This window comes from Heloderma suspectum, chromosome 7, assembly GCF_057233095.1.
Source record: "Heloderma suspectum isolate Gila_16-S chromosome 7, 16-S_ref, whole genome shotgun sequence".
Classification (NCBI taxonomy): Eukaryota; Metazoa; Chordata; class Lepidosauria; order Squamata; family Helodermatidae; genus Heloderma; species Heloderma suspectum.
Window position 1 is genome coordinate 33,782,560 of NC_139464.1, and position 13,399 is coordinate 33,795,958.

The following is a 13,399-nucleotide window of genomic DNA, read 5'->3' on the forward strand; positions in this document are numbered from 1 at the left end:
CATGGGCTCTCAGGGTTGCTTGTTTGCGAAAACAACCCACGACAGAAAAGCTGAACCAGGTTCAGATGTCACCCTAAGCCATCCAGCAGACACCCATGTTGACAACCCACTGTGGCTTAGCCTGATGTGTGAACCAGGTCAGTACCTCAGTTTCACATAGCACTTAAAAATAAAATGGATGTGTGCGCTGGGGAAATAATCAGTTTTCTGGCAACTCGGTTTAGTAGGTTGAGGTCTGGAAAACCGCAGGAAAGATGCTGGGAATACGTTTTCCTTCTAAAACACAAGGATCAGGCTACAAGATCCTTAAGTCTCCCCTCCTTATTTTAAAACTCATATATCTAAGACTAGGACATGTGTCATCATGCCAGAGCTACACCACCATTTTCTGCTTTTCAACCATGTCATTAGGAGATTTTATCTCTATCTCTATCTCTATATATGGTTTTAGTCATTTTCTATTTTTACACTGAAGAACCTTTGGCGTTTCTGGCTAAAACTATATTGACATTTCACCAACCTTGGCAGCTGAAAAGGCTCAGCATGATTCAATGAGGAAAACCTCTCTCCCGTGGTGATGGAATGCTTTGTCAGGCATTCAGAGGAAGGATTTGATCCATAGTGTAGTCCCTTACACCACCTAACCAGAGAGCCTTATAAGGCACTTGGATGGTAGAGAATGTAATCTGGGAACTGTACAGAGCATGTTGGGTCAGGAAAGAACAGAACAGAAGAGAATAGCCATGGCAGTTTAATGCTTGCTTGCTTGTTCTTGGCAGAAAAGTCTATCCCAAAAGCTCCTAACCTTATTAGCCTTGGCCATTGGGGGCAGTTATGCATATATTACAGGCTTTCCTCTTAAGTAAAGCTGGCAGCCAAGGACACATTGACCAAGTTCGCATGATCACAGAGGGAAAAATAAGACATGGTGGCTTATTTTTTCCCTCCCTGCGCGTCTCAGTTGCAAGCCGCCTAATTAGTACAATTACCCTAGCTGGGTGCAGGTTGGCATGATATCTGAACCTGGCAAGGGTGGGTGGCTGGGGAGGTTTACAAACCACCCTGGAACTGATGGCGTTTTCTAGGGCAGGGGTCCCCAGCACGGTACCCATGGGCACTAAACAGTGCCCATGAAGCTCTCCCTTCCCTGCTTGTTTTTAAAAAAATGTTTTTTTAAAAAAACCTTGGGAAATGTTAGGGCAGCCTTCTTTCTCTCCCTTTCTAGTTTCTAGCCTTGCTCTTTCTCTCCCCACCCACACCCCCTCTTCAGCTCAATTTTGATTAGCCAGGTCCCCACAGCAGCCATTATGTGTCCAGCCACATCCACCATGAGAGTCATTTTGTAGTGGTACCTACAGCAGTTTCTCGAATTCAGAAATGTGCCCACTGGGCCAGAAAGGTTGGGCACCCTTATTCTAGGGTTTCAGGGTGGTTTGTAAACCACCACAGCCACCCACCCTCACTGGGTTCAGGTGTCACGACAACCTGCGCCTGGTGAGAGTATTGATGCCAATTAGGCAGCTCATGACTGGCATGTGTGGGAAGGAAGAATAAGACACCTGGGGTTATTTTCCCTCTGTGATTGTGTGAACCTGCCCACTGTTGTTGGTAGATCAGTGATTCATACAATCATGTGAAATGCCATTTGAAGGAGGGGACCTGTTGCTTGTCTCCCCACCATCTTAAATTCAGGGGGTAGATACCAGTGAGAGGTCTTTTCCCCATAATTGTCCTCTCCCTTATATGTATTTATTTATTTTATTATAGTTATTGATATCCCAACATTCAGGATAAAAAGCCTTCCAAGGAAGGGAGGGGAAGGGACAGTACGGCTGAAACAGGGGCCTGAGATAATCTTTGACTTCCTGTCTCCCCCCTGCCCTGCCCTCTTCTCGGGGCATCTCTACACCAGCCTAAAATCCTGCATTTAATATGGGGCTTTCTGCTTCTGTTTTAAATGCAGGATCACAACAACGCTCTTTTTCAGGTGCTTCCTTTCCCCCCACCCCCTTCCCCCTCCTTCTCCCCATATCTGGGTCTTCCATAATCTTTCATTGATCTCGCTCCTCTTCTTGCCGCTTTTACTCTTTTCACAGAGGAAACTCAAGCAACGGGGTAATTTGATAGCTCATTATCTGCAATCTATTTAAAAACGGAACAAAGGGCATTTAGTGCAGGAGACGCCTTGAATGATCGCGGTGTCATGTAAAGAGCCCACAAACTTCCGTGAAGGAGCAATCTCAATCACAGGATAAAAGCTCAGTGTGAAGGAGCCATCGAACTTAACCCCATTTTCAATGGACAGCCCCTGTTTTTTGGATATCTCTTCCTCCTGTTAAATTACCACTTCTATTTTTGCCTTCCCAGGATGCCCTATTAAAAATTCATAGCATGAGTTGCTAGAGTTGTCATTCTTCCAAGTTCAGTTTCCTCTTCAGAGTCTCAAGAAAATAAATCTCGGAGGAGGGTGCTGAGAGGGTAGATGCATCTTGCCACTAGAGCCAACGCATATGGACATTAAGGCACCATGTTGTCCTAGCCTGCCATTTTGTACACCACCGCTGTTGATGTATATTTTGAACTACTGACAACCTGTTTTAGGACAATTGTGCGGTCTTATTTAGTTAACTGTTGTGAACCACCCAGAGAGCTTCAGCTATTGAGCGGTATAGAAATGTAATAAATAAATAAATATTTATATTATTATATATAATAAATAAGCTGTATGCAAATAGCCTCTCAAAATTCTCCACCCTGTTTGTGGGCAGGGAAACTGGGTCAGGGACCATTTCACTGGATTTTTCCAGGGGAAGGAGAAATTCAACAGTTTCTTGGGAGCGGGGTTTACCATTAGCAGTGGCAACAGCACAACTTCTTTCTTTTTCAGTTTTTGTTGTTGCTGCTGCTGCTACAAGTGTCACTAACAGGAACTGTGTTGGCATTCTAGCCACAGTTTTGCATCTTCAACCATGCAGAGGGCATAGCGTCATTCTGGGGCATGGGGGGGGGGGCGGGAATAGTGGCCACTACAAGAAAATAGTGGAGGATGTTTGGAGAGAATTCTGCAAAGTGGCCTCCTTTTCATAAGAGGTTAAGAAAAAGAAAATTCTCACAATGTTTCTCAGGAAAATCACTTCTGAGAAATTTCAGGTCATCCCTAGTTTTTTCTCCCTCTAGAATATCTCTAATCCAAATAATAACCATCTGTGTGGGTTTCAAATGGGTGGAAGGCAGCCAATGTCATGAGTAAATGAGTACAGCATACAGAAGGTGGAGTAGAGCCTTTGGCAATGTCTAACAGCATGGGGTGAACCTCAGGCTGTGATCCTTAGTATAAGTACTGGGGTGTTACAAGAGCATCCCTATTTTTGTTTGAGAAATGTTGAAGGTTATGGAACACCTTCTTGAAGGATGTGTGTCTGGAAAGCTTGCTTTAAGTTTACAGAGAAAACATCAAGCACCAGTTTTTAAAGAAGGGCTTTATGAGTTGGGCTGGCATGAGTGAAGATGCCTTTTCTGGAACTGGATGTGAGTTATTCCTTTTTTATTTTCCTGCTGGCTTTTTGGTTAGTTTTTGTTGTATTTTCATTATTATTTTGTTTTGTGTTCTCCTAACCACTTAAAAGTACTTAAATATATGAGACCCCTAAAGGGTGTTATTAAGAGTCCCACAGCAGCAGGCTTTTTGCAGAGGGAAAAAGCCACCACACACGCCATGACCGGCATGCAGGGTTGACATTTTGACAGCCAGCATCCTGTGAGGACCCACTGTTGACCCCTGCCCTGCTGCTACTGCTGCTTCTCATTGTACCTGCCTGCTTGCTCATCTGCTCAGGTCAGAAACTTTGCAAGCAGGGATGGCGACAAGGAGCAGTAGCCAGTGTCTCCTGCTTACTTGCCTGCCCACCTCTCTCTGGAGAGCAATGAGAACTGGGCCCCGTAGACACAATCTTCAGTGCTGCTCGGAGGGAGAGGGCAGGTGGGCGAGCAGGCAGCAGGGGTTCCTGCTTCTTCCTGTCTGCTTTGCCTTCCCAAGCTGCCACCCAGAGGAAGAAGGGGTTGAGTGCACTGCGGTGGCTGCTCCTTGCACTGTCACTGCTCATTCACTCACCTGAACAGGTGGCTGGCTGAGCAGTAATGGCAAGGGGCAGCAGCTGTGGCCTCTCCTCTCCCTCTGGGTGGTGGACTGGGCAAGCAAGTGGAGGAGCTGAGGACAGAAGCCCGCTGGAAGGCAGCATGTCGCAGAAGGCATCTTGCTGCAGGCCCTTCCAAGCCCCGGCATGCTCTGCCATTTGAAACTAAATAATAGCAGCTCCGCTCCAAACTTTGGCGAGCACGTTGCAGAAGGTGTGGGAGCTGGATAGACCTGACCTCTCCCTCGTGCTCAAATTTGGGGGGGAAAGTTAAAAAGGTAAAAGGTGTCCCCAACCAGTCGTGTCCGGCTCTAGGGTGCGGTGCTCATCCCCGTTTCTAAGCCGAAGAGCCAGCGCTGTCCGAAGACGCTTCCGTGGTCATGTGGCCGGCATGACTGAACACCGAGGTGCACGGAACGCTGTTACCTTTCCCGCCGAGGCGGTACCTATTTATCTACTTGCAATTTCTTGCTTTCGAACTGCTAGGTAGGCAGGAGCTGGGACTGAAGACGGGAGCTCACTCCGTCACGCAGCACTCGGGTCTCGAACTGCTGACCTGCCGGAAAGTTAGCAGGGCATTAATTAAATCCACAAACCCTTCCCTGCTTGACTCTCTGCAATTTTAGGCATATTGAATGCCTTCTAAAATGGTAGCTGACACAAAAGGTGAGGGAGCTAGCCCACTCTGCCCTCCATGTAATTTGAGCACTGCCACTCATTTGTTAATTCATGGGTATGTAACCCTCCTATACCATTAAAATGTTGGGTTCAGTTCCAGTTCCTTAGTATTTAACTGTCTATTTATTTATTTATTTATTTATTTATTTATTATATTTATATCCTGCCTTTTTACCTCTTTAAGGAACCCAAGGCAGCATACATAGTCCTCCTCCGCCTCCATTTTATCCTCACAACAACAACCCTGTGAGGTGGGTTGGGCTGAGAGTCTGTGACTGGCCCAAAGTCACCCAGTGAGCTTCCGTGGCTGAGTGGGGACTAGAACCCCGATCTCCCGACTCCCAGTCCAACACTCTGGCCATTACACCACACTGTCTAGCACAGTTCTGGTTCTCAGACATTGAGGGTGCAATCCTATGCATGTTTAGACAGAGAAAAGTCCTACAACTCCCAGCATGCCCCAGCCAGACATGCTGGCTGGGGCATGCTGGGAGTTGTAGGGCTTTTTCTGTCCAAACATGCATAGGATTGCACCTTAATTTTTTTTTAAAAAGGAACCTGCTCAGATATATTTCATATAGATAAAATTAATGTTATCACATGTTACTACAAAATGAATACTTTGAAAATATTTAACTTGGGATTTAATTTTTTATTTGCCTCGCTATGCTCTTTGCATTGCATGCATGAACACTACCTTTCTCAGAACTCTGTCGATCATATTTGCTGACTCAGGGTACAGAAATATCTTCTGACCCCAAACATTGTTACTATTATTTTACACTGATTTGTATAGCACAAACATAAAACACAATTTTAGCACAGTTGAGGGTTTTTTTAGTCTCTTCCAACCATGTGGAACACCACATATCATGCCATTCTACAAACCATAGGCATGGCCACGTATAAAATACTGACTTCGTTCTCCAGAATCCTGGTTTATCATTCTGTGCAAATGGAGCCACTGTGAGCATTTCTACACCAGGCAAAAATCCCACAACTTTACTGGGGCCTCTACTTCTTTTCCAGATTTCTCAAAGGATTAGATCAGATCCTTTCCACGTGGCTTTTTCCTTCTTCTTTTTTTCCTCAGCAAAGTCTATATGTTTCATTATAAAGCCACTAGATGGCGCTGTTGTATTATTTATGATAATCCACCATGATGTCAGGACACATAGAGTTAAAGCGGTAAAAACTAGGAGGAGCAAAAATGGTGGACTTTCATTGTCATGAAAAACAGCGTGATAAAGCTTGCAAAGAACCTTTTTCGGGTTCAGATTTGGTTTGATTCCCTGGTTTAAAACCATTTATTTGCACTTGCAAAAGGATGTACAAGTCTAATACACTGGGAATCTTCAAGGAGAAAGTGAGTAAGCCACTGTCAGAGAGAATAAAAACTTTTCTACATGAGGCTGTTAATATGCTGTATCTGCTTTTGGTTTTGTCACAGAATTGAAATCCAAGCACAAAGAACATTTCTTTTCCTGCTTTTCTGCTACTTAACCTCTAGGTGGCACTGTGGTATAAAGGAATAGCGCAAATACACAAGTGGAAATGGTGTTTTCTCCCACTTTCTTTAAATAATACCACATTTTTCCTGCTCTAAAAAAACTCACCGAAAGTGCTGTTTAAAAATAGAAGTGAAACTGGAGGGTCACATCATCATTTAAAGAACCCATAAACAATCATGAGTATGGAATGATGAGTGAGCAGTAAATGCTTCCTGTAGAAAAGCTCTAAAGCTGCAAGGGCAGCAGCAGGGCCAACATCAGTACTTGGAATCCTTGGGCAGCTGTGAGGAACTTATTGCCCCAGTGAGGCCCACTGCTAAAGTCTGCCTTGGGGCCCCCCTTAAAAAACAAAAAACATTTCTGCCTCAGCACTCTAAGCCAGCTTTCCCCAACCTGGTGCTCTCCAGGTGTGTTGGACTACAACTGCCAGCACCCCTGAGCCGGCACATCTGGAGGGCATCAGGTTGGGGAAGTCTGCTCTAAACTGTGCTGTGCAGTTGCATTTAGCCACCATTTAAATTTCCAAGAATGCCCCTGATATAGTGTTTTGGTGCATTGTGGGTAATTCAAATGGTGGCTAGACCCAACTGCCCAGTACTGTTTGGAGCACTGCTGCTGCTGCTACCTTACTCTCTCCAGTAGGTCTCACTGACAGAGAAGACATTTTGCCATGGCCCTGTCAAACCTGAATCCAGTCCTGGGTAGCAGCAAACAGTGATGAAATATCACTAATAATCAGGAAGTGGGTATTTGATTCTTTCCCAATCACCACGTCCATGTTTACTGCAGGAAATATGGCCTTTTAAACCCCACATGTGTCATTCACAATAGAAGATATAGTGAATGGATTCTGCCATTTAAACCTGGGTACTTTGTGTAGCCAAGATTAAAAAGTAAAATGTGAATCAGTTGTGAGCTAGTAGCCATCACTACTGAACTAAGGCAATGAATAGCTAATGAGTCACTCAATGGGCTCACTCAAAATGGTCAAAATGGAGTATGGTCACTCTTCCTCTTATGCATTACCTACACCAGGAGTGAGGAACTTGTGACCTCCAGACGTTGTTGGACTCCAACTCCCATCATCCCCAAGCAGCATGGCCAAAGGTCAGGGAAACTGAGAGTTGTAGCCCCACAAAATCTTGATGGTCACAGGTCCCCTATCCTTGACTACACAGATCCGTTCCAGTGCAGTTAGTTTGCATTATCTTTGTGTATTAGTGAAAGTGATCAGCCCATTTCAAAAAGGATCTTGTAGTGATGGAAAAGGTGTAGAAAAAGGCAACCAAAATCTCAAGGGGTTGGTGCTTTTTTTAAGGAAAGCATAAAGCTTTGGGGCTTCTTAGTTTAGAAAAATGATGACTAACAGAGTGATCCTACCTGCCACATTGAGGGGATCTGTGGGTGGATGGATCACTGCATCCAAAGATCTGCTGGGTTCATGCCAGCAGGGCAGAAGTGAGGGAAGAATGGCATTTTTGCTTCCTCTCCCTTCCCCAGCTGTGGTTTGGGGTTTTAAAAAATTATTTCCCTCCCACTAGTTTCAAAGGGAAGGAATTAATCTACACCAGCTCCAGGGCTGGCATAGATCTGCTGCTAGTATCAGAGTAGGGTGGGGGTCTGAGGGCATAGGAGAAGAACTGGCTGAGGAAGTTTCTATGGCAGCTGGGAGAGTGGGTCTCCAGTCGGATTTTCCTAGTGTAGCAATTTACACCTTGCAAAAAAAAAAAAAGGAATTGCATCACCAAAAAAGAGGACAAAAGAGGATGCCAATCTGCATAACATTTGCATATGCACATTTAATATGTACAGGTGCAAATTTAGAAATAATAACTATAATTTAAATAGAAATGTAATACATCTCATCATAATGGGGAAGACTGTCCAAGCACTACCTGTGGATGGGCAACTTCAAGGCCCTTGCTCGCTCTCTCCTTGTGGTTCTTTCGCTTTAAATCAGAGTAGGATGGGACACCTTTGAACGGAGGATTGTCCTCTTCTGGCTCTCCAAAATAGAGGACTGTCCCCTGTAAAGTAGGACACATGTCCATCCTTGATCTCCTCCTCTGAGGGCATCTGGTTGACCACTGCAAGAAGAAGGATGCTGAACTAGATGGATCTTTGGTCTATCCAGCATGGTGTTTTTGAGTTCTTAAATTATTTTGAGCCCCTCCTTTACAAGGCATTTCTTCATAAAACAACAACTTTGCAAAGATGTCATATACTTAAACCTGTTGCCAGAAGAGAAGACTGACCATGATTCTTGCTGAAACAGGGAACCAGTATCACTAGCATGCTCAAGAATATATTTAGTCTAACTAATCATACTGTGAATGCCCAAAACTGAAATGTTATTTGTGTTATTTGCTCCAGGGTTCACTGGTTTTATAATACCTTAAGTCACATGAAAGAGTCACGTGCTCTACACTTATGGCCAATTCACACTATTGGTAGCAGCAATGGAACCACTTGCCCCTGGCTTCTTCCCATGCATAAAGAAACCATGTGAACAGGACTGGGAGGGAGACGAATGCATGGGAGGAAGCCACATTTTGGGGCTCTTTCATATTGTTCAATTGGTGCATGTTACCAGAACAGTGTCAGAAGAAGCCACAGGAAAGCGGCTCCGACACCACTGTCAATAGTCCCTTACAGGTGGCCAGTGGCTAGTGGGGCTGAACTTCCTGTTCTGTTGAGCCTGTAGGAATGCTTAGGATGGTGTGTAAATCAGGGTCCTGATATCGATCCGCCCCTGATGTACCCCAACTAAATATCCACTGCAGCTACTCAGTGGCTCAGCTGCTAGGCTAGGCTAGGAAGAATCAGATCTAGTAGAATGACAAAGTCATCAATTACCTTGTGCTGGCAGCAGGACCCTAAAACTAATCACTCTGTGCTCCAGGGATGGAGTATTAAATTATAATATGGGCTCAACCCCTTGAGAGTTCTGTCCTGTAAATCTTGATCTTTAATTTTGTTTATGAATGTTATGATTTTGGCAGGCGCATCTGATATATTACATACACTGCAAACAAAGTGTTTTTCCGGGATTAATGACATTTAGATTGTAAGTACTTTGGGGGCTGGGCTCTGTCTCTTTTTGTGTATGAAAATCTGCAAAGTATTATGTGCACTGATGGTAATGCATAAATAATACTTGTAATAATGACAATAATGCAAGCAAACAGCAGGCCAATTTTACGTCTGATACAACTTTAGGTACCAATTATGGAAAAAGGTAAAGCAATATTACTCCCTGCTTGGGTGAGCCAGTTTCAGTTTAAAATGAAACCTGATAATTTAGTGGGTTATAAGCGAGAACACAGCAAACATGTACAAATCCATAATGGGAATGATTTAATACATAGTAGATGGAGATTCTTAACATTTAAAAATCAGAATCTGTATGGATCTTATCAGCTGTATACTAGAACAAATCATACCGCTCTGTGTGTGTGTGTGTGTGTGTGTATAAGCTTCTAAAAGTGCTTCTTTTATCCCTTTCAGATGAAACGGCAGCAGAGACTGCGCCCCCTCCAGGTTAGTCAAGTGGCTGTGTGCTTTTGGTTAATAGAACATACTGTTCCATAGGCCTCATATAAGAAATAAAGAGGCGATTGCTCTTTGTACTAATATCTGCAGCGCTACTACATTAAGCTTGTTTTATGACAATTTAATAGCTATAGCGTCCCCCTGCAAAGAGCCCTGACAACTGTGAATTACTAAGGATTTGGGGAATTTTCTGGAGGAAATCGTACTTGGAAGTATTGGAGAAATTAGGGAAAGAAGGAGAAGGAGAAACATTTTGCCCATTTGCTATTATTATTATTATTACTACTACTACTACTATTAAAGAAGGCTTCATATGTCTGCTTTAGTACATGAAAGAAGTTCAGTATCTCATATTTCAAACACTTGTAGTAGCCGATGAAAAGGAATCTAATGAAAACAACAAGCAAGCATGGATTTTGGTTGAATGCATACTGTTACATGAGCCCCAATTCTCCAAGCTGAGAAGAGTTTCCAGGGGTCTAATGCTTCCGCACGTTTGTTCCTCTTTCGAATGAGATCACAGGAGGCTTATACTATTTTGTAATATTTTTGTTTCTTTACAAATATGAAAGTTGAGCCTAGGTGGAGGAGCACAGCTTAACACTCCAGCAAGTATCCCAAGCCACAGTGGGAGCAGGGGAAATTAACATTTTAAACATTGTTGGTTTGCTGCTGAAATTCGGCACCAAGCCATTCCATACCATAGCAGTAACATTAAAAGGGTTAAATTTAGCTTGTAAGCAAGCTAAAGAGTGCTAAAAGGGTCAAATTTAGCTTGCCTACACTACAAGACACCATTTTGTTCATTTAATATTTTTTTAAAAAAATATGGGGCACTTTGGGGGGCAGCAGGGAGTGCTCGGTGCCACATTGCCCACCCCTGCTTTAGATGATGAAGCAAAAATTGTTTACAGCCTGAAAGCAGTGTGGAGTAACAGAATCACTTTCCTGCAAAACTGTTCTAAGGCCACTTGTACTCCGTGGCGCTGGCATGAAACATTCTGCCATAAAGCACTACTGCTGCTGGAAAATCAGGTAAGACAGACAGTTCCCATGTTTAACACACAGAAACAGCCACTGTCTTTTGAACTGCAGAGAACTTTAAAGAGATCCACTGCAGGAAAGGACATGCTGGTCACAATGGGAAGCTTCAGATTGCTGAACCCAAGCAGGAGTTCCAATTACCATAATGGCTAATCCACCTAAGGGCATATGCACCATCTAAATTCCAGTTTCCAAACAGATTAGAAATGATACAGCAGTGTGATATGGATCCCTTCCAAAAGAACAATTTTACAATTAGGCAGTACATTGCCCCATAAATCTTTACAGATCTAAGGCATTACCTAAACCATTGTAAAAGAATGGAGTTTTACAGAGAGTTTCTGTAGGGTCAGCCAGTCAGGGTCATTCTCCTTGCTCCTCTGAACTGAATATAAAGGAATCCAAACTTCAGGGAATGTGACAGATTGCATAGAATGCAGGGTTGCTGCTTTTTAGTGGTTTTTATTTAACATAGCTCTGGACGAGCTGTTGGCAAGCTTCTACCATATCAACTAATGTTTGGAAGGATATCTGTTGGAACAGTCGCCCCAAGACACTTCACCAGAACCTCAGCAACCTGCACAGCTGTGCTGAAAGTGCTAATAGGTGCTTCCCCTAAGCCTCACCTGGTGTTTGGGAGGTGCACAGAGAGCCTATTGATCCTCTGCCCTTGCCATCCTGCCTGGGTGTACCCTGTGCATGCACACACAGGCAGTTAAAACCGGAACGCGCCTGCCGCATATGGAAGCTTGCCGAGTTAAAAATATACACAGGATATAGCTGAATACATAGATAAAATCTAAATTTAAAAAAAATAGCAGCTGCACTTTCCAAAATGAATGTCTGTGGATTCAGACATTCCCATTTATACACATAAAGAGGGGGAATGTTGCTAATATACTAGAACAGTGCATAGTTACTTTCAGACTACAATTAGGGATGTTGCAGAAATCCGTTTGGGGGCTGTAGTTTGAAGAGTATTCCTAGGTCTGGCCTTCCAGACTTCATTCCGGTTCTTGCTGCATCTCCCAACCTGTTCTGCAGCAATTTGGGCCAGTCTGTGGATTTTCTGTCATTTTACACATTTTTTCCATTGGTTCTACAATGTGTGATTTCTGAGCAATTTGCACAAATTACAGCTGAATTTGTGCACATTGCTCAGAAATTTGCACAGATTGAGGAACCTGCAAGGAAGAAAATGTGCAAGGAAAGTTCCCAGAGTTCAGGGGAAAACTCGTAGCTCAGCTCGCAAATGCAAATTGAGTCGTACACGCCACAGAACTCTGTCTAGTCAAACAAGAACCGGATTTCCCAGTGACGGACATCCCTAGCTACAATCCTCTGCATACATCTGGAGGGTAAGCCCTGTTGAATACAGTGGGACTTACGTCTGAGTAAATATGCATGGGATTGTGCTGCCACTCCTGATTGCTTAAATGTAAAAACGTTACTGTATGGAGTGCTCCTGTTCAAGGATCCACCCAGCTAGCCAGCCATGCTTTTTCCAGGATATTCCACTTCATTCCCCTTCTGTCCTAGTTTTCCGTTCCCCCCACCCCTGCCCACAACCATCAGTCAGCATTCTGTGCTTACTGAGCATGCTCAGTCCTCATTGGACTGTTTTGGTGTGTGGGGTAGTCCCTCCTGAAGATTTTTTTTCCTTTAAAGATTTTTTGTACTTCTGCAATCCTTGGGGTTTCCGTCCGCTTGAAGCCTGCTAATATCACTTTCTCTCGTGTGTGTGTGTGTGTGTGTGTGTGGTGCTATTTTGGCTACATAAGGATCGGCACTCAGCACAAGAGTTTGCTACTATAGGATTGTGAGATGTTCCATGCTTCGAATGGGTTAGGCCTTCATTTCTTGGACAGTTCCATTGCTTGCATACTTGCTGAACTTATTCCACAGTAATCTGCTTGACCATTGGTCCCAAGATAACAAATACTTTACTTTCTTCAACTTGTGATGTTTGTCCATATTCTCTCACTCCTGCCAGAATAATAAAAGCTTTGCAATTTACAGGTCAGTGTTAGTTATTCAGTTCTTATTAATAGACACTGTTTGAGGCAATAAATTGCATGCAGTGGAGGCTGATGGCTCCACTGTCAGTGGGGCTGTGAATCCACTCTGGGTTTCAGTCAGTTGGGTATGCCTGCGCAAATGTTTATGATCAAGGTGTTTCATCTAAAAATGTGCTTCTGCTTCCTACACAGAACAAACTAAACCTCCAGCGGATGGAAATGCACCAGCAAAAGGTGAGTGCAATTGTCCTCCAAAAGCTAGAAGCAGACAAAATATCATTAGATGATATAGCAGAAGTGAATTTTTATTTTGTCAGTTGGGTATGTCTGTGCAAATGTTTATGATCAAGGTGTTTCATCTAAAAATGTGCTTCTGCTTCCTACACAGAACAAACTAAACCTCCGGCAGATGGAAATGCACCAGCAAAAGGTGAGTGCAATTGTTCTCCAAAGGCTAGAAGCA